The sequence below is a fragment of the Agelaius tricolor genome, unplaced genomic scaffold (assembly GCF_023055355.1).
Source record: "Agelaius tricolor isolate 1412-34295 unplaced genomic scaffold, bAgeTri1.0.p SCAF_7, whole genome shotgun sequence".
Lineage (NCBI taxonomy): Eukaryota > Metazoa > Chordata > Aves > Passeriformes > Icteridae > Agelaius > Agelaius tricolor.
The window spans coordinates 5,534,327-5,554,055 of record NW_027269267.1 but is presented as its reverse complement, the minus strand read 5'-3'; the positions used below and the strand labels follow the sequence as shown (position 1 = coordinate 5,554,055).

Below are 19,729 nucleotides of genomic sequence, written 5' to 3'. Positions count from 1 at the left end.
GCAGGAGAACGGGGACAGGAGCAGGTTTGGAAGTTTACAGCTGCTTAGCAGTGATGCTTCTCCCCATCTGTAGATCTCAGGTGAGTATCATCCTGTAAAATGACTTGGCAGAGGTACAATTTCAGCCCTTTCCACTCCCCTGGTTCTTTCTTTAAATAAAATTATCTGGCTTGCAACTCCCCAGAGTTTGCTGCTGAGAGTTCCCCTGCCTTGCAACCAGATCTCATCTCCCTGAGCCTTCCATGGCCCCTTGTTCCGCATAAAATATTCCCTTGGTTCTGGAAATTAGACCCATTTTTATTTTCAGACCAGAGAGTTTGAGGGCACAGGGTGGTTTTGTGATGTGATGCTTACTTGTCTAAAGCAAATAATTATGGCGAATGAGGCAACACCTTGAGGAATTAAAATCTGGCTATTTTTTCAGAAGAAATGAGAAATTAGGTCCATTCTTGGCTTGGTGTGAACCTCAAAAAATTAAATAAATAAATAATTAAATAAATAAAATATCTCTTTAGATAGAGATCTCTCCAAAAATAAATCACGACTTGCCATAACTTTGAATCCATAGACTAATTTTCTTTTTTCTTCCAGTGTTCTTGACTGTTTACATGTGGGTTATTTCTTCACAGTCCACATGAGCATTCCTGCACTGAGCAGATCATCCTACAGAGCCCACTGCAGGGTGATCATATAGAATTTTCTTCTCCAAAGAAAATTTTCTTCTCCAAAGGTTTGATATTTTCTTCTCCAAAGATTGATATCCAGCCTTTGCACTGGGAAAGTATGGAATACAGGGAGGAGTGGGTAACCAGGAAGAAGAGTGAGTAGCCACAAAGAAAAGTGGCTTTTTCTGCTGGTGTGGGGAAAGTGGTGGTGATGAAGTGGGGAAGGAGAGGCAGGAGGAGGAGGAGGTTTGGAGGAAAGAAGACTGGAAGAGAAGATACCATGGTCTGATCAGGACAAGGCATTCTGCAAACCCTCCAGCCACTTGGTGACGGTGCAGTAACAACCCAGTCCTGGTTTGAGTCTGCCTCTCTCTGTCTGAGCAGGGCTTGGAGGGGAAGCACTAAACAGTGAATGCAGACATCATGGCATGAATCATTGAGCCACCCAGGAAAGCTCCAGAAGCTGCCTGATTGCAGGTGATGCTGCAGGAGTTGTTTAGTGCTCAGGTGCAATGGGGGACTGGGAGTTGAGCTGTGGGTCAGTGCAGATTGGCTTGCAGAGATGGTGGACAGGGCAGGAAGGCAGTATCAGATCTAACATATATATATGTGATGAAGGGGGTTTGGACAGGCAAGGCTTGTTATTGACTCAGGCTGGAGAGTGGGAGGTGTTGAGACACCTGCTGGTACCACAGACACTGAAACCAACTCGATTCTGCACCAGATTCTGTGTGCACACAGGCTAGCTGTATGACTGGGTTATTTAAAGTTAAACTAGAAAACCAACAGTGATTGAACAGCACACATCCAGAGGCTGCTCCAGGGAGCAGGACTCTTCACAAGAGTGAATCTCTCTGAACCTCCACCAGGTTCAGAAGTACCTAAGCAGCACCACAGGATCTGCAGATCTGCCCGTGCTGAGGAGAAACACAAAATAATCACAGCTTTTATCTGGCTCAAAGGGACCCACTCTGCCCATCCAGCAGCCTAACTGAGAGCAAAAAAGCCATCTCTTGATGGGACAATGATCCCTGTCCCTCACGCCTGGATGCCAGACAAGTCTGTTAGGGTGGCAGCTGTCTGGTGACTTGGAGAATTTATTTTTACGCTAGCTCGGTGATGGGAACCTCAGAAAGAAAAAAAACAAACATCCCTTGGCAGAGAAAAGACCCTAATGAACCATTTGTCTAAGCTGCTCCCAAATCCTCTTGCTGGATTTGTGTGCACTGATGTGAGGATGAGCATTAGCAGGAGGCGCTGGGGGTTACTGGAGGAAGGATTAGCGCGGCAGAGCGGCGGGCGCAGCGCTGAGCCCGGCTCTGTGCGTCACCGCAGGGCTCCTCTGCTGTGCTCACCCCAGCTCCAGGGCTGCTCTGCGTCCCCAGAGCCACAACAGAGACACAAAATCCCCCTGACGTCTCTTTCAGAGCTTGTGAGGCAAACAGAGCACACGGGCCTGTGGCTCTCGGGTTTCGTGTTGCGGAAATAGCTCCCGAGGTATTAAAAAGGGTTTTTTTTCCCAGCCCCACGACCAAAGAAGAAGTTGAGATTCCTCAGTTCTGCTCTTCAAGGTTGTTTCTTTTCTCTTATCTATCACATTCTTTCTCTGACCTGCTGAGATCTGTCCAGCAGGTCAGGTTGTGGCACAGCGACAGCCCTTGGGGTGGTGTTAACTTCTTACACCAAAAACTACATGTACTTTATTTACAATAATTCTCCAATACCTATCACCTATGTTCGACAGTCTGTCTCTAAACCAATCCAAAAGTGCCACCATCACAGCAGAAGATGGAGGACAAAAAGAAGGAGAAGGACAGGACACCCCCAGATTCCTCCATCTTGCCTCCTGAACCCCCATTCTAAAACCCCAACATTCTACTTTTTCACCCTGTGACAAATTCACTATCATTCTACTCAAACTCTTGTGGCTTGTAAATCTTCACACAAAGTTGGGAATTGTTTCCATGGGCTAAAATCAAGGGCACAGGTGTTTTTGACTCTGTGCCAGGGTCTCTGAGCCCCCTGCCAGGGTCTGGAATCACCCAGGGCAGCCAGAGGAATGTCCTGGCTCCCGACATGTTGCCACATTTCTCTTCACAGAGAAAAGCAAGGCACATCTTCCTGAGAATATTTCTGAGATTCACATTCTCTGAACCTCAGAGAAAGGAAAAACAATTCTTATCATTTGCTGTGCCTGTGTTTGTGCAAAAGCAGAATGCAATATGGAGATTGTTTACCCAGAGTGATGGTGTTTTGTTTCCTTGGTCTATCAGGGCCAGGTGTGTCTGTGTGAGTCAGGACTGTCGGGTGACGGTCACGAGATTCTGTGCAGTGTGAGGTGCTGAGTGCTTGGCAGATTCAGTTTAGATGTAATGTAATATATTGTAATATAGTATAGAATAATATCACATAATAAAGTAATTAACTAGTGGAGTCAGATGCATCATTTCTCTCCCCTTTGTTGGGGGTGAAAATATCCACTATATGGGCCAGACAGAAGCACACTCTGGGGGAGGAGCTGCAGACTAAGGGACAATCAAACTGGAGAGCATCACATTCCCTGTTGGAAGCCAAGACATCTCTCTGGCTGTCTTGGATGGCTCCAGCCCCTGCCCAGGGGGGCTCAGAGACCTTGGCACAGAGCCCAGGACACCTGTGCCTTTGATTTTGACCCCTGGAGCAAATTACCACCTTTATATGAGGAATTACAAGTCAAGAAAGTTTAAGTAGAATAATAGTGAATTTAATTATGGGGTGAAAAATAGATTTTTGAGGTTTTTAGAATGGGGGTTCAAGAGGCAAGATGGAGGAATCTGGGTGTTTCCAGCCTTTCTCCTTCTTCTTCTTGGCCTCCATCTTCTGTTGTGATGTTGGCACTTTTAGATTGGTTTAGAGTAGAAGATCACTGTCTAACATAGGTGATAGGTATTGGAAAGTTATGGTAAATAATGTACATGTATTTTTTAGTATAAAAAGATAACACTGCCCTGGGGGCAGGCAGAGTGCCTTAGACTGTCTTGCTGAGCGGACCTCGGCAGGGCAGGAGAAAGAATTTTATAGATAAGGAACAATAAACAACCTTGAGACCAAGAACTGAAGAGTTCTGACTCCTTCTTCAACTGCTGGGCTTGGAAAAAAGACTTTCTAACGTATCTTGGGGTCACTCTGAGCAGCATAAGTCCCGAGAATTCCCCAGACTTTAACCCACAGCATAGTGCTGTGCTCAGGCACAGCAGATGGGATCACTGCTGCTGCTGACACTACACCAATGGCCATGGCTCTGCTGTGTATAATTAAGGTTAAATGATAGAGATTGTCACAGCATCTGCAGTCTGAAACAACCCCTCTTTTCACTTTCTTTCTTTTTTTTTTTCCTTCCCAGATGTTGCATGCATTTTGCCAAGAGGTCATAGCTGGGGGACCAAATATAGTGAGGGAAAACAAGCAAACAGAAAAATCCCTGCTGCAGCTGCTGTGTAAAATAAATAAAAGAATTTGCATGTTAGTTCTGGGAAAAGTGGTGCAGTGGAGGGGAGTTGCAGCTGTGGGTGCAATAACAGAGGGAAATTCAGAACAATCGTTTTTAAATGCAAGGTCCCAAATCTAAACTCTCAGCGTGCAAACATAAAAGTATTTGAATAACATTTCTCACTCCCTAGGCTGACACAGTGGCCTGTAGATCACAGAGGGGCTTTTCAGTGACTCAAAAGAGGGTGCTCTCAGTTAGAAAGGTTTAAATAATGCACCTTATGATCAGCTGTGGATGGAGGAGAATGGTTCTGGAGCCTTCTCACAGCTTTCAGGCAGATGAGCAAATGAAACTGCAGTCGGTTGCCCAAGGCTTGGTGCTCTTTCTCCACCTAGAGCACAACAGGAGGAATGTTCTGCAGCCACACAGGGAGATCTGAGAGGTAACTCTCCTTCAGTGATATCCACTGTTTTGCCACTGATTGAGTGTGCTCAGCCTTCCTTTCTACCTCCAAAGCCTTGTCCTGCTCTCACTCTGACCCTCTAGTTTTATATTCACCAGGAAATCTGTGCATTTCTGTGCTGTAGGGTGATTAAAACCTGTCAGTGCTGTTCAGCCTTCCTCTGGGTCTGTGTTGCTTTACAGACCTGTTCCAGGGTTCCAAAAGAGTCGGTGCTTCTAAAGAGCTGCCTGCTCTTCCCAATCCAGTTTAAAGCATGCCACCATTTTCTGGAGGGCATGAAGATTTCTCTGCTTTTATGTCCCTGTTGTGCCCATCCTCTTCCTGTCCCAGCCTGTGTTGGAAGCTCCTGCCCCAGGAGCACAGGAAGGATAAGAGAAGGAGGCAGACATTAAATCATCCCTGTGGATGATTTAAATCATTACATTAAATCTTGATATTAAATCATCCCTATGTCCCCAACAAAACGTGGTCCTGGGGGCTCCATCAGCTCTGCTCCTCTCGAGGGTGGGCACTGCTGCCCAGCTGGAAGGAGACATTCCTTACCTGCAAGGAGACATTCCCACTTTGGTGCTGATTACCCTGGAGAGGGGAAAAGGGAATCCAGGCATGACCACACTGGCTGTGGTACTGGCCCTACTCAAAATGTGTGTAAAGAAAGCATCCACAGAGGGCAAAGGGACTTTTCCTATGGGAAAAGTATTCCTGAGAGTCTCACAGCTCACTCTGGCACACAGCACCCTTCCTCCTGCCCTTCCAACCACTAAACTTTGCCAGTCCCTGGGCACTGTTTCTCCTCTCATGCACCACCTTCTTCTGGAATTTGGGGGGTTCTGGTTTTTCTGAAGACGAGAGTTTCAAGAGGCTGCAACTGTGAACGAGCCAGTCCTTCAGCCACTGTGCACTGCTGCAGCTGTGACACTTTATTTGCAAGCCCTGATCCAGGGGGCTGGGTTATCTTGACCTTCAAAGATCCATTTTGCTTGAAGAAATAAAAAATCAGTCAAGAGAATGCCTGCTGGGATCAATAAAACATAAAAAAAGATTGGCATGTATCTTTAAGAAATTGAGGACAACCTTCCCAAAAACTGCATCTGTCCCTCTGGGATTCCCAGAACCTGAGGATTCCAGGCCATGTCAGTAGAAGTGCAGCCCTTGTAAGGACCTGTGAATAATGTCTTCACACTGAGAGGAATGACAGATTTTGTCCTTACAAACAAGCTGTGGGTCTGCTGGTAGATAAAACCAGCACTGGGAGATAAAAGAAACAATGGGAAGGATTCCACTGATTGATGAATAGAAAAAGGTATTTGCTTTTACCAATAAACTTTAGGTTGGCTGATAAACTGATAAAAATTGGATATTGAAAGATTAAAGAAACAATGCGGGGAAACCCCTAAATTCCATAAGAATTAAAAATTACAAAGGAGGGTTATACATTAGAGGGAAATCTCTGGCATTCTGGGCAGTCTGTACCTCTCAGGTACCTCAGCCAATGGGGAAAGAGAGAAGGGAAATGCAGCTGGGAAATTGGGATAAAAAGGAGTCTGCGTCCTCCAAAAATTTGAGAGACCCCAGGGGAATGCACCATGGCCTCTCCCTTTATTCCAATAAAGTAAAAGGACTCCTCTGTCTCCTTTTTGGACATAAACCTCTGATGTTTGTGGATTAATTTTCCTGACAACACCAAGCAGAAGGGACGTTGCCCTTCTCCAGTGAATGTTATTCCAAGGGTTTGGACGTGGCTGCTCCATGGCTTACAGTGGCTGGCAAGGGCTTTTTATCCCCAGAAACTGTAGTGCTGGCAGTTTTTCCAGTGTGTTCACAGCATATCAGACGCAATGTACAGCCCTCAGTTGAGATCACAATATGCTCTACATCCATTTAACATCTATTCCCAGAGGTTGCCACACTGCAGAGTTGGCTTTTCCTTTACAAAGCACTCAGGCAAAATGTGCTCCAGGCTCTGCAAATCTGCCCAGCTCTGGAAGGGCTTCTGCAGGGTCATTGTTACTGCTCCCAGGCACTGCAAAAGGCTTTTCCAAACTTCTGAAAAGCACCAACACCCAAACTGGCAAGATGACCTGAATTAATCAGGAATCTCATCCATCCCAGCGACTTGCTCTGATAGCTGTCTGTTATTCCCTACATATGGGACAAAGGCAGATGCCTTATTCTCACCCTTAAATCCAATCTGATTTTCAAAGTGTTCATCTCCCAGCTCCTTTTGGTCCATAGACAATTACATTTTCCTAAGCAGCCCCTAGGAAATGGGCCATATTCTTCTAACACCTGGTGCAAACAGTCAGGAGGCAGGGAAATCACGTTACCAACCAAACAAAAGGAGGTGCAAAGGAAAGAGCTGAGGTTTCAGAGGTGCTGCTGCCTTGTTTCACACCTCTTTAGCTCATCTCCCAGAGCAGCACCCTTTGGAGGTAAGCACTGTCCTTAACTTGCCCCTGCAGGATGATTTCTCAACCTGAGCTCATTCCCTAAACCCTTCCAAGTGCAATGGGAAGTTCAGCTCCAGAGCAAAGCCTTGTTATGTGACCCTCAGCCTAAAAGTCATTGCACAGGGCCAGGGAGCCTCCTGTCCTCCCACATGTGGCATGCTCTGACCTTTGCACCAAGAGCTCAGCTGGCCCAAAAGTGGCACACACAGCCTCCTCCCAGCTGGATCTGTGCTGCAGATGGCACCAGGGATGGGGAATCACCAGGAAAAACGAACAGAGCAGCAAGTTTATCCTTCCTGACCTTCAGTTGGATGTAGGAGAGCTCAGGACCAGACACACACTATCTACCTGTGAAAAACGCCAATCACTTGGTTTTAAATTTTTAAAAAGTTTAATGATAATAAAATGGTTATAAAAATAGCAATATAATTAGAGTAATGATAATTTGGACAATTTGGATTAGGACAACATGAGACAATAAAAAACAGAGTTACAGACAGTCCAGGTACCTCTTTCTGGGCAACATAAGCCCGAAAAAGGACACACGTTAACAGAGGATTAACCCTTAAAAACAATGGCCTGTTGCATATTCATACACCTCATACATGATGCATAAATTCCATTCAAACACAGGATTCTGTCTGGTCGGTGTCAGCTTCTTCCTCTTTATCCTAACGGTGTCTTCATGCTGAGTGAGGTGGGAAGAAGTTCCTTTCTCCTGATAATGGAACAATAAATTTTCTTTCTCTGAAAGATTTCGGTGTCCTGTGGCTGCTGTCTGGTGTGAGTACCTCATTCCTTTCTTTAAAAAATACCCCACATACATAGTTCCTATTTTAACTACAAAAGTTACATTTTAACTACAAAACTACATTTACCATACCATTAAAATGTTAATACAGCACTACTAATCAATACAACAAAATACATATAGCAAATATCTGCATAGAGCCATATAATATGCACTTTTCACATTCCACATCAAAACAGAGTGAGGAATGACAGCCTGTAGGATTTGACCTTGTTAATCCAGCTATTTAGTAGAATGTGTAATTAAACAGCAGCTGTAGGTGAGCCTGCACTGATGTACCTGCCCAATACCCAAGCTCTGCTAACAGGACATTTTTTTGCAGCCATGATTTTAGGACCACTTCTGGTGTAGAAACACAGCAGAATTCTCATGACATTCCAGTGAAGACAACTGCTTAGGAAAGCAGTTTATAAGGGGGGAATAAAACAAGCAGGCTGTTTTGTAGGCATTGGCACAGCGATTAAAGAGCTATGGATCTTGCCTTAGGGTGCTCACTGCAGCTCCCATTTGTCGAGAGAGACAAAGGGCACAGAGAGCCTGTGTGGAAGAAGGGTTGGGATGGGCATGTGCTGCTGCTCTGCCACTGCAGATGTGGAAGTGGTTGGGTTTAATGACTGCCACAGAGGTAGCCCAGGAGTCCCTCTTCACCTCGTGGAGGTGATTCCCACATTCACAGAATTACAGAAAGTTTTGGGTTGGAAAAGACCTTCAAGATCATCTTGTTCCAACTCTCTGCTGTAGGCAGGGATACCTTCCACTAGACCAGTTTGCTCAAAGCCCCATCCAGCCTGAACACTTGTCCTGGAACATTTCAAGGATGGGGCAGCCACAGCTTCTCTGGGCAACCTGTGCCACGGCCTCAGCACCATCACAAATAATTTCTTCCCAATATCTAATCTAAATCTCTCTTCTTTTAGTTTAAAACCAATCCTCCTTGTCCTATCACTGTCTGCTCTTATACAAAATCAGACTCCCTCCTTTTTTTGAACTCACTTTAAATACTGAAAGGCCTCAACAAGGTCTCCCCAGAACCTTCTCCAGGCTGAGCAACCCCAGCTATCTCAGGCTGAATCTACAGCAAAGGTGCTCCTGTCCCTGCATCATCTTTGTAGCCTCCTCTGGACCTGCTCCAATGGCACTTTCTTTTGCTGAGGACCCTAAATTTAGATCAAGCACTGCAGGGGGGTCTTGTGAAGGCAGAGTAGAGTGGGAGAATCACCTCCCTTGGCCTGCTGGACACCCCCTTCTTTTTCAGCCAGGACATGGGGGGTTTCAGAGATGCCAGTGCACATGGCCAGGTCATGTCCAGCAGCATCCCCAAGTCCTTCTCCACAGGGCTGCTCTCAGCAAATTCTTCCAGTCTGTGCTCATGTCTGGGATTGCCCTGCCCCAGGTGCAGCACCTTGCACTTGGCCTTGTTGAACCTCATGAGGTTCTTGTGGTTTCACTTCCCAAGCTTGCTCAGGTCCCTCTGCATGGTCCCATCCTTCCATAGTGTCACCTGCCCCTCTCAGCTCCCCATCCCCTGCAAACATGCTGAGGGTGAGCTGGATCCCCTGTCTGTGCCATTGGGGAAGCCATGCAAGAGCCCTGGGGCCATGGCAGAGCCCTGAGGGACACCCCCTCATCCCATCCTGCAGCTGGACATGGAGCCACTGCCCACAGCTCCCTGGCTGTGTCCAGCCAAGATCCACTTCAAGCTGGTGAACAGCCTGCTTACACACCACAGACACCATTTCCTTCAAAAGAACTTTTACACTGGGCTTTCCAAACTGTACTTAATGCACACACTTCTTGGGCCAACAACTGATTCATTTTTTTAATAAAGTTTAATATTTGGTGTCAGGTGAGGGTGCAGCCAGCCACTTTCAGTCTCTGGTTAACAACCTCTTCCCTAGAGGTGTGTCAGGCCCATGGGGAGCTCCCAAGCAGAGGCAAGGAATCAGGTGGCTCCTGGGAGCCCCTTGCTGCAGGCTCCCTCCAGTCTAACTCCACCTTCAGCACTTTCATCTCTTGTTTTGGTAAGAACAGTAATGAAATAAAATTCAGGCCCTTTTTGGGATAGATGAGACCTGGAAAATTCACTGGGACCTGTTGAGATCAGCTCCCTGAGATTGCAGCAGCACGGTTCTGAAGTCTCCTGAGCGATCCTGGCCTCCCTTTGGAATCTCTCTGGGATCAGCCTGGAGGGTGTCTGCAGTCTGGGAGCTGGGGGGAGCTGAGGTGAGGGACCCCAGGGCCCTTGGCAGCTGCAAGCCCAGAGCCAGCAGCTGCCTGGGCTCCTGCACATGGTCCATGGGGAGGCTTTTGGCCATTCAGCACTAACAGAAGGCCAGAGAACTGAAATCAGCACACCTGAGCCCAGGGGCTGCAGGAAAGCTGCTCCAGGTGCAGTGGGAAAAAACCTTGCAGCAGCAGCATCAATGAATGCACAGGGAGACTTTAATTTGGGCTAAATGGCTGAGTAGCCTCGTGCCAGCTGTGCCTTCAGCTGCCTTCTAGCACAGTTCAGGTTCCTTCTTCGTGACACTGTCACCTTCCAGCTCTCTCATACCAACAAAGCTAACAGGAACCAGTGCTCTTGCTTGTGGCTGTTTCAAACAGATTTTAATCTTGTGGTGAAACTGCTGTCTAGTGTTACTGCAGCATTCAATATTGCTCTGCTCTGAAATCTAACCCCACAGGTGGGCTCCTGGGAAGCTCCCGTTGTCTTCTGCTAATCCAGAGCAGAGCAGATCCTTCCCAGGACTCAGGTGGTGCAGCACCCAAAGGACATTTCAACAGGCACCAAAGGACATTTCAACAGGCACCAAAGGACATTTCGACAGCCGTGCAGTGCTGCGTGGGTTTCCTGTAACGCATTCACACCCCAAGTGTTACTTCCTGAGCTGGTGTTTCTTCAACTAGAGCTGCTTCTCAGTGCTAAAACCAGTGCTGTAAACACTATTGATCTTGGGCCCTGCTCTGCAAGAACACAGTTCTGCTGGGCATTGTGAGCATTTACTTCTTGCTAAGCTGCTGGGAAATGCTTTAAGAGCATATAGCTTAGCAACAACACTGACCTTTTTTTTATTTTAATTTTTTTTTCTTTCTTCTTCCTGAACCTCATTGCTTCCTTAGTCAGGTGGCAGCAAAGTCTGTTGTTGCAGTGACTGCTCTGAAATTAGGAGCTACAACAACAATGGGAAGAATTCACATGAGGCACCACAGCTCAGGAGCTGCGTCAGAGGCAGCAGCTCTGATGCCTGTGCTTTCATAGGGCTGACTAAAAGATCTGCATCAGCCATCCTGCAAGGCATAATTGGAAATAATATTTTCACAGGATTAGAGCTCCTTGCTTTGAAAATTAGCAGCTTGACTTCTGGTAAAATTTTCCAAGGTGCAGAGAGCAGAGCCTGGCTTCAGCTCAGCTCATCAGCAGCTTACCTGGCTCTGAGGAGTGATGCTGGCAGGGGAGAAATGAGAGTTTGGGCTCAGGCTTCACTTCAGGCTGCCCCTCTGAGCCTGTTTGCTGGCAGGTTTCCACTGCCATCACTTTTGCAGGTGTAACTCCTCACCTGTAACCAAGGCCACAAACACAGCCCCACGTGCAGCTTTGCCTGTTGTACATCTGTGTGCTCACATCAGGACAGTCTGAGCAGGAGAGGCCCCCACCTCCTGCTCACATTGGGAGTGATTTGTGTGAAGGCAGAATGAGCAGAGCACAGTAGGGACACCTGTTGGGGAAGATGAAGATCATAATATGATTGCCTGGCAAAAGATTTTGAGAATATGGAAACTGTAAGTGAGATTGAAATGAAAGCAAGCTTTGAGATCCCTTAGTTACTGAACTACTGGAAAACAATGATGTGGCTGGCTGAAGGTAATCCCCTTTTGATGAAACAAAACCCTCTGCTTGCAGATAGGCCCAAGGGTCAGAGCAGACCCTGCCAGCTTGGCAGAAGGGGTCTAAAGAGTATTTTTTAGGGTTTAAAATGTAACACAGTCTGGTAATGTAATGATTCTTATAGGCTGTATGTAAATGCTATAGAATTTGTATATTGTACTAGATTGGTTAGTGAGAATTAGAATATTCAACACAGAAGAAGATTTATTGTATTGTAAGGGGAACCTCACTCTCTTACCCTTTTACTCTCTTACCCTTTTAGGCTCTTACCTTTTTTACTCCCTTACTCCCTTACTCTCTCACCCTCTCATCCTCTCTGCCCCTCTCTTCTCTGGGGCCTGCTCTGAGCTGTGGCTGGCAGCTCTCAGCAGGGCCCTGCCCCCAGGCCCTTTGCAATAAACCACAAGTTCCATGACCTGGCTGCAGAGATCTCTCATCTTTGTCCATCCTGACCATCCTACCCCCGATGCTCCTACAGACACCCATGCAGTGCAGCTGTGCAGGGCAGGGGGAAGCCCTGAGAACAAAAAGCCCCTGAACAAAACCCCATGGCAAAACCCCATTCTCCTTGCCCAGCTCTGGCTGCCTGGGGAAGCAGGAGGGGTTCCAAGCAGTCTCCATGGAGCTCACTTCCTTCCAGAGGGGCTGCTGGGAGCCAGGAGAGCAAAGCTCACACACCACAGCCCTTCTTAGGCACTCCACACACAGCAAGGTGATCCTGTTTTCACCCTGTGAGCTCTTGAGGGGATTCCCATCCCCTCTCAGGGCCTGGCAGTGACCATCCTGCTCCTCTCTCTGCACCAGGAGATGTCACCTCACAACTGGCAGAACCAGAGGACACGGCCTCAAGCTGCACCAAGGGAAAAACAGGTTGGAGAGCAGGGAAAAGGTTTTTCCAGCAAGGGTGAGAAAGTTCTGGAATGGCTGCCCGGGGAGGTGGTGGAGTCCCCATGCCTGGGTGTGTTTAACAAAGCCTGGATGTGGCACTGGGTGCCAGGGTTCAGGTGAGCTGTTGGGGCTGGGTTGGACTCAATGATCTTGAAGGTCTCTTCCAACCCAGTGATTCTGGGAATTCTGTGAACTCAGGCTGGTCTGGTAGCTCTTTCCTAAGGGCTGCCATGCCAGCAGCTTTTCCCAAGTTATCCCTCCTTCCTGCCCCTAAGTGAATCCCACACCTGGGTCCCCTCACAAGCATCTTCTGTTCCCCCAGGACCCCCACAGCTCCAAGGGGACATGGCAAACCCCCCTGGCACCACCCAGCACCTCTGAACTGAGGTAAATATGGGCAGCACAACCCTTGGCAGCTTGGTTCACATGCCAGCAAGAGAGATGGAGGCATAAAATTCCTTGTGGGATCTACATTATCATACAGCAGCAGGAGATCCCTGCTGCTCAGAGGGCTCCTGGTGGGGACAGGGCAGCAGCAGCTGCACTGGGGAGAGTCCACACTGCAGAAACCCTCCCATTGAAGCAAATCTCCAGTTCCTGGAGCTCAGGGTCACTCACAGCCCTGCTCTGGGCCCCACTGTCCCCTTGGTGCCCGTCCCGAGCGCCCCATGCACTCAGCAGGGTCCTGTTGGTTTTAGGAAAATTAATGCACAAACACCAGAGGTTTATGTCCAAAAAGGAGACAGAGGAGTCCTTTTACTTTATTGGAATAAAGGGAGGGGCCATGGCGCATTCACCTGGGGTCTCTCAAATTTTTGGAGGACGCAGAGTCCTTTCTATCTCAATTTCCTGGCTGCGTTTCCCTTCTCTCTTTCCCCATTGGCTGAGGTACTTGAGAGGTACAGACTGCCCAGAATGCCTGACACCAGAGATTTCCCTCTAATGTATAACCCTCCCTTTTAATTTTTAATTCTTATGTAATTTAGGGGCTTTTCTTCCCCATAGTTTCCTTCATCTTTCAATGCCTAATTTTGTATATCAGCAAACCCAAAGTTTATTTGTAAAAGCAAAATCTCTTTTTCCATCCATCAATCAGTGGAATCCTTCCCATTGTTTCTTTTATCTCCCAGTGCTGGTTTTATCTACCAGCAGGCCCACATGTTGTTTGTAAATACAAATCTGCCATTCCTCTCAGAGGGAATCCTGCCTTGGATGATGCCCGGCTCAGCTCCTGCCAAGGACGGGCAGCGCTGCGGGCTCCGAGCCCTTCCAGCCAGCGGAGGGAGCCCCAGCAAAGGCAATGGAAAACTCCTGCATTCCCCCTGGAGCTGCGCCTTCCTCCCGAGCATCCCCCGAGCATCTCCGGAGCGATTATTCCGTGTGCAGGTCAGGGGAAGCAGCTCCTCTGCCGCCAGGAGGGTCCAGCACACATCTCAGGCGGCTTCTTGGCTAAAGCACAGGCAGGAAAGCTTTAGAGCCCCCATGGAGTGCCTGAGCCACCTGCAGTGCCTCCCCCCGCCTGGCCAGGACAGCTCCCAAGGGATTTGGGGAAGGATATTTTTTTTTATTTTTCGTCTGAGCCGGGCAAGCAGCAGCGAGCCTGCTCTGGGTCTATGGTGCCTTGCCTTTCTGCAGCTTTCTGTTACCACCGGGTTCTTTCCCTAAACAAAGAAATTTCTGTAAATATATGTGAGGAATGAGGTACTGGCATCAGATAGCAGCCACAGGACATCGAAATCTTTCAGAGAAAAAGGAATTTATTAGACTTGCTCTCTTATCAGAAGAAATGAACTTCTTCCTGCCTCGCTCAGCCATGAAGACACTGTCGGGATTAAGAGGAAGAAGCTGACACTGACCAGACAGAATCCTGTGTTTGAATGGAATTTATGCATCATGTAGGAGGTGTATGAATGTGCAACAGGCTGTTGCTTTTAAGGGTTAATCCTCTGTTAACGCGTGTCCTTTTTCAGGCTTATTTTGCCCAGAAAAAGGTACCCAGACTGTCTGTAACTCTTTGTTCTTATTGCCTCATATTGTCCTAAATCCTAATTGTCCAAATTTTTATTACTCTAATTATATTACTATTTTAATAACCATTTTATTACCATTAAACTTTTAAAATTTTAAAAACAAGTGACTGACATTGTTCACAATATACTTCAGGATAAGTCTGGCACGATCCCCTTCTTTGTGAATGTGGAGCTAAGAGCAGAGTTCAACTGCAGACAGCCAAGGGAATGTGCAGGAGGTTCTTGCCCCTCCTACAACAACTTTCTCTGATACCTCTGCTCTGGCTCTCTGGCAGAAACACCTGCTATTTTTAGATTTAATATTTGCTGATAAAAAAGCTCCACTGTGAGGGTACAGTCCCATGACAGGCTTGAGCTGAATAGCTTGGCTGCAACAGAAAGGGAGAAGCCCTTTCCCTCCCTCCCTCCCTCCCTCCCTCCCTCCCTCCCTCCCTTCCTTCCTTCCTTCCTTCCTTCCTTCCTTCCTTCCTTCCTTCCTTCCTTCCTTCCTTCCTTCCTTCCTTCCTTCCTTCCTTCCTTCCTTCCTTCTCTTTCTTTCTTTCTTTCTCTTTTTCTTTCTCTCTCTCTCTTTCTTTCTCTCCTTCTACCCCATCCTTCCTGATTTCCCTCTCTCCTCCTGCAGTGTGCTTCCCTCTGTGCAGTGCAGCTCCTTTTCCCCATCCTGATAAAATGCAAGATAAAATGATCCAGCTTATTACCTTGGCCATTTGAGCCAGTTCAAGGCACTCACAATGTGGCCACATCTGTGGGAGATGGAACAAAACAACATCTGGGAGGGGAGGAGGGAACTCTGCCCCTCAAACCTGGGCTGAGCCCATGTGAGCCAAGGTCCTGCTGTACCAGGAAACCACAACCAAATGAAGACAGCCTGAAAGCAAACAAAATTATGGGATGGGCACAGCAGATCTGCAAGCTGCTTTCCTGTGTGCAGTGGGCTGACTGCTGGCCAAATGCCAGAGCACTCAGGAAAATTATGACCCTGACCCTGACCCACTCTGACCCTTTTCCTTCCTCACCAAAAAACCAAGCTATTTCAAACTACCACACTGTGCAAAGAGCTTGTATGGGCTCAGGGGCACTGGACAAGTCATTGGAGGAGAACTGTAATAAGAGATTTCCACCAAATTCTCTCCTTTCACTGCCTTGGTGTCCTCTTGGTCCTCAAATTACCAGAGGGCAGCAAGCAAGCAGTACCTGGAGAATTCTTTAGAGTACTCAGAAAAGTCAAAAGACATCAGCTGCTCCCACAAATGCTTCATCCAAGCTGCCCAGGACAGCCCAGAGAGGGATTTCCCTCAAAGGAGCAGCTGGCTTTGCTTACAAGATGGACTTTGCTTGTTTTACAGTGAATTCTTTTGGCCCTTGGAGTGTGGAGGTGGATCAGGGACAGCCCTGGGCAACACTTCAGAAGGCTGGGAGAGGAGGTGTGAGGCAGGAGAGCCAGGATTACACTCACACTGAAAGCAGAAGAAAAGAGATTTTTCTTCTTTTCTTGGTGAATAGGGATGCCATCCCCCGTGGCCACAGCACAGTGATGCTGCCCAATTGCCCACATTTGGGGAAAGCACAGGGATCAGCACAGAGAGAGGCCAAGGGATGGGGTTCACCTTGAAAACACACCCACATGGCTTTAGAGCTCTCCTGCCCAGCTGGAATTGCTACAGTCTCTACTGACACCTTCTCTTCTGGGCCAGGCAAGCACATATCCTGAACAAAATTTGGAATTCCTGCCTAGCAAGGGGGCATGGGAGGGCAGAACAGGGAGAAAACAAGTGATTTGCACCCAGATAAGGAAAGTGTTAACAATGGGGTAAAAAAAAAAAAAAAATTAAAAATGAAGAAGTGGTTCTGGAGGAGCCAGAAGTGAAGCTGCAGCTGTGGGCACCAGATGTTACTTGTGCACTGAGTCATGAAGGAGAGGGGGCTACAAACACACCAGTGCTCACCACTGAGTGCAGAATATTCCCCTTTCTGTCCCCTCACCCTCACAGCCAGCTCAGAGGTCCTGCTGCTTCGTGTGTGAGCAAGGAGAGAGCATGTGCAGCCTGCTGAACCCTCCACCTGAGCCAAGGAGGCTATCCCCAAATTCTTACCCTCATTCTGCTCATCTCCTGCTCACCTTGATGCTAGGAAAATCACCTGCTCTCTCTGTCCCCTCTGTAAAGGGGGGAGGATGGCATTTTTGTCTGGCTTGTAAGGAGAGAGGGCTTTTTACAAACAGCATCTGCCCCAATGATGGCCTTGACCCCAGACTGCACAGCAGCTTGCTGGATGAGAGTTCTAATCACAGCAAATACTGCGTTGAACTTAAAAGCCCTGCAACTTTATTAATTTTCCTGGTTCACAATTGTAAAGCTCTCCCTAACAGATAATAAATCAGACAGTAAATCAGCAGTGCTCCTAATCAGGGGCTGGATCTCTAAAGCCTCTCCGAGGAAAAGCTTCCCTGAGACACACAAATCCCTCTGCAGTGTCTGCACTGCTGCCTCTCCAAGGCTCTGACTCAGCATCTCTCTCCTCTTCCCAGCCACTCATCCAAGCCCAGGGACTGCTCCTGGTGCCAGGCTGCTCCAGTGCAGCCCAGCCACAGCAGCAGAGCAGTGTCCTCACAGCACAGACAGGGCCAGGGCTGCCCAGCCACAGCAGCAGAGCAGTGTCCTCACAGCACAGACAGGGCCAGTGCAGCCCAGCCACAGCAGCAGAGCAGTGTCCTCACAGCACAGGCAGGGCCAGTGCAGCCCAGCCACAGCAGCAGAGCAGTGTCCTCACAGCACAGACAGGGCCAGGGCTGCCCAGCCACAGCAGCAGAGCAGTGTCCTCACAGCACAGACAGGGCCAGGGATAACCCAGCCACGGCACCAGAGCAGTGTCCTCACAGCAGAGACAGGGCCAGGGCTGCCCAGCCACAGCACCAGAGCAGTGTCCTCACAGCACAGACAGGGCCAGGGATAACCCAGCCACGGCACCAGAGCAGTGTCCTCACAGCACAGACAGGCCCAGCCACAGCACCAGAGCAGTGTCCTCACAGCACAGACAGGGCAGGGCAGCCCAGCCACAGCAGCAGAGCAGTGTCCTCACAGCACAGACAGGGCCAATGCAGCCCAGCCACAGCAGCAGAGCAGTGTCCTCACAGCACAGACAGGGCCAGTGCAGCCCAGCCACAGCAGCAGAGCAGTGTCCTCACAGCACAGGCAGGGCAGGGCTGCCCCAGCCACAGCAGCAGAGCAGTGTCCTCACAGCACAGACAGGGCCAGTGCAGCCCAGCCACAGCAGCAGAGCAGTGTCCTCACAGCACAGACAGGCCCAGCCACAGCAGCAGAGCAGTGTCCTCACAGCACAGACAGGGCCAGGGCTCCCTGGAGGCCTCAGACAGGCTCTGTCCCCCTGTGCTTGCTGCTATGGAATGGGAGAAGCCGTCTTCTTTTCCCTTTTCCCCTCTCCTCTCCTCTCCTTGAAATTTCCTTTCCTTTCCTTGAAATTTCCTTTCCTTGAAATTTCCTTTCCTTTCCTTGACATTTCCTTTCCTTGACATTTCCTTCCTTTCCTTGACATTTCCTTCCTTTCCTTGAAATTTCCTTTCCTTTCCTTGAAATGTCCTTGAAATTTCCATTCCTTGAAATTTCCTTTCCTTTCCTTGAAATTTCCTTGAAATTTCCTTTCCTTGACATTTCCTTTCCTTTCCTTGAAATTTCCCTGAAATTTTCTTTCCTTGAAATTTCCTTTCCTTAAAATTTCCTTGAAATTCCCATTCCTTGAAATTTCCTTGAAATTTCTTTTCCTTGACATTTCCTTGAAATTTCCTTTCCTTGAAATTTCCTTTCCTTTCCTTGAAATTTCCATTCCCTGAAATTTCCTCTCCTCTCCTCTCCTCTCCTCTCCTCTCCTCTCCTCTCCTCTCCTCTCCTCTCCTCTCCTCTCCTCTCCCCACCAGTGCTGCCCCAAGAGATGAAACAAAGCCACAGCCGGTCCTCGCCCAGACCCATGTGGAAGGTACAGCTCCAAAAACCCTCACCCTTCTCTGCTGGGCTGTGCAGCCTCTCCTGGGGGCTGCTAAAATTGAGGATATTGTCAAAGATCTGCTTATATAACCATGGTGATTAGTGAAGTATAGGCATGCAAGGAGATTAGATGAGGCTCCCAGCTACAGCTCTGTTCTAATGTACACAGGCTGCCTTCTCAGATGATTTTTTTTTTGACTTTACATCTTAAATTGGTTCTCTTTCCTCACAGCTGTGCCTTGTTCCAAGAGGTGTCAAGCAGAGTGCTGGCAAATTTGTTCAAAGGGCTTGGTGGGTGTGGGTCAGTAATTATCCCTGCATATGCGCTGTTAGCAAAATCCCTTTAACCTGAGAAACCAAGTCCTGTGCACTGGCCTGGAACTCCAGGTACCTCTTTAGCACATAGTTCTGGGCTCTGGCAACAAGAAAGTGCTATTTTCCAGTGAATGCTTTAAGTACTTCATGTACTGACCCCCCTGGATGAGCTTCTGTGTTTGTTTCCATCTTTTTTTTTTTCTGTATCCAAGCACTGCTTTCTTTTACTTCACAATTTTTTTTTCTGCCTTTCCTCCTCTCCTAAAACCAGCTGCTTCCTTCCTTGTTTTTTCTCTCGGCCCTTTTATCTCCAAACCAGATCTGGGTGTCACCATTTTGTCCTGGGTTGATGACAGTAGGCCTTAAGGAGGCAGAGCAAAACAGAGGAGGGGTTGTGGCAGCATTTAACCCAACAGAGCTGAGCAATTTGGGGCAGGGAGTAACCCACAGTAAATCACTAACCTGAGATTTACAGATAGGTATAAAAAAAATGGAAATATGGAAAAAGACTGCCTGCTGTTACCATGCCAGGCAGAGATCCCTTCCCCTGACTCACACCAGCACACAACCCAGTGTGTTTCAAATATTGAAAACATGTCTTGATTCCCCAGGAAAAATGTATTTTGACATATTTCAGCTGAAGGCTTTAACAACAACATTGGAGCAAAGATCAGTGCAAGTTTGTTGGAAGGAGTAGGGAGCAGGTGAGCTTTACATGCCCAAAGAGCACAGAAAGAACACGGCAGGACATGAG

General features: G+C 48.1%; 1 long non-coding RNA gene across 1 annotated transcript; it reads right to left on the bottom strand.

Annotated features, from left to right (window-relative positions):
• Window positions 1-9,668: 9,668 nt before the first annotated feature.
• LOC139591906 (uncharacterized) lies at window positions 9,669-11,568 on the bottom strand. The gene is made up of 3 exons (XR_011679791.1): window positions 11,285-11,568; window positions 10,921-11,146; window positions 9,669-10,709 (listed from the first exon to the last, which is right to left on the bottom strand). It is a non-coding gene; the product is annotated as an uncharacterized lncRNA (long non-coding RNA).
• Window positions 11,569-19,729: the final 8,161 nt, after the last annotated feature.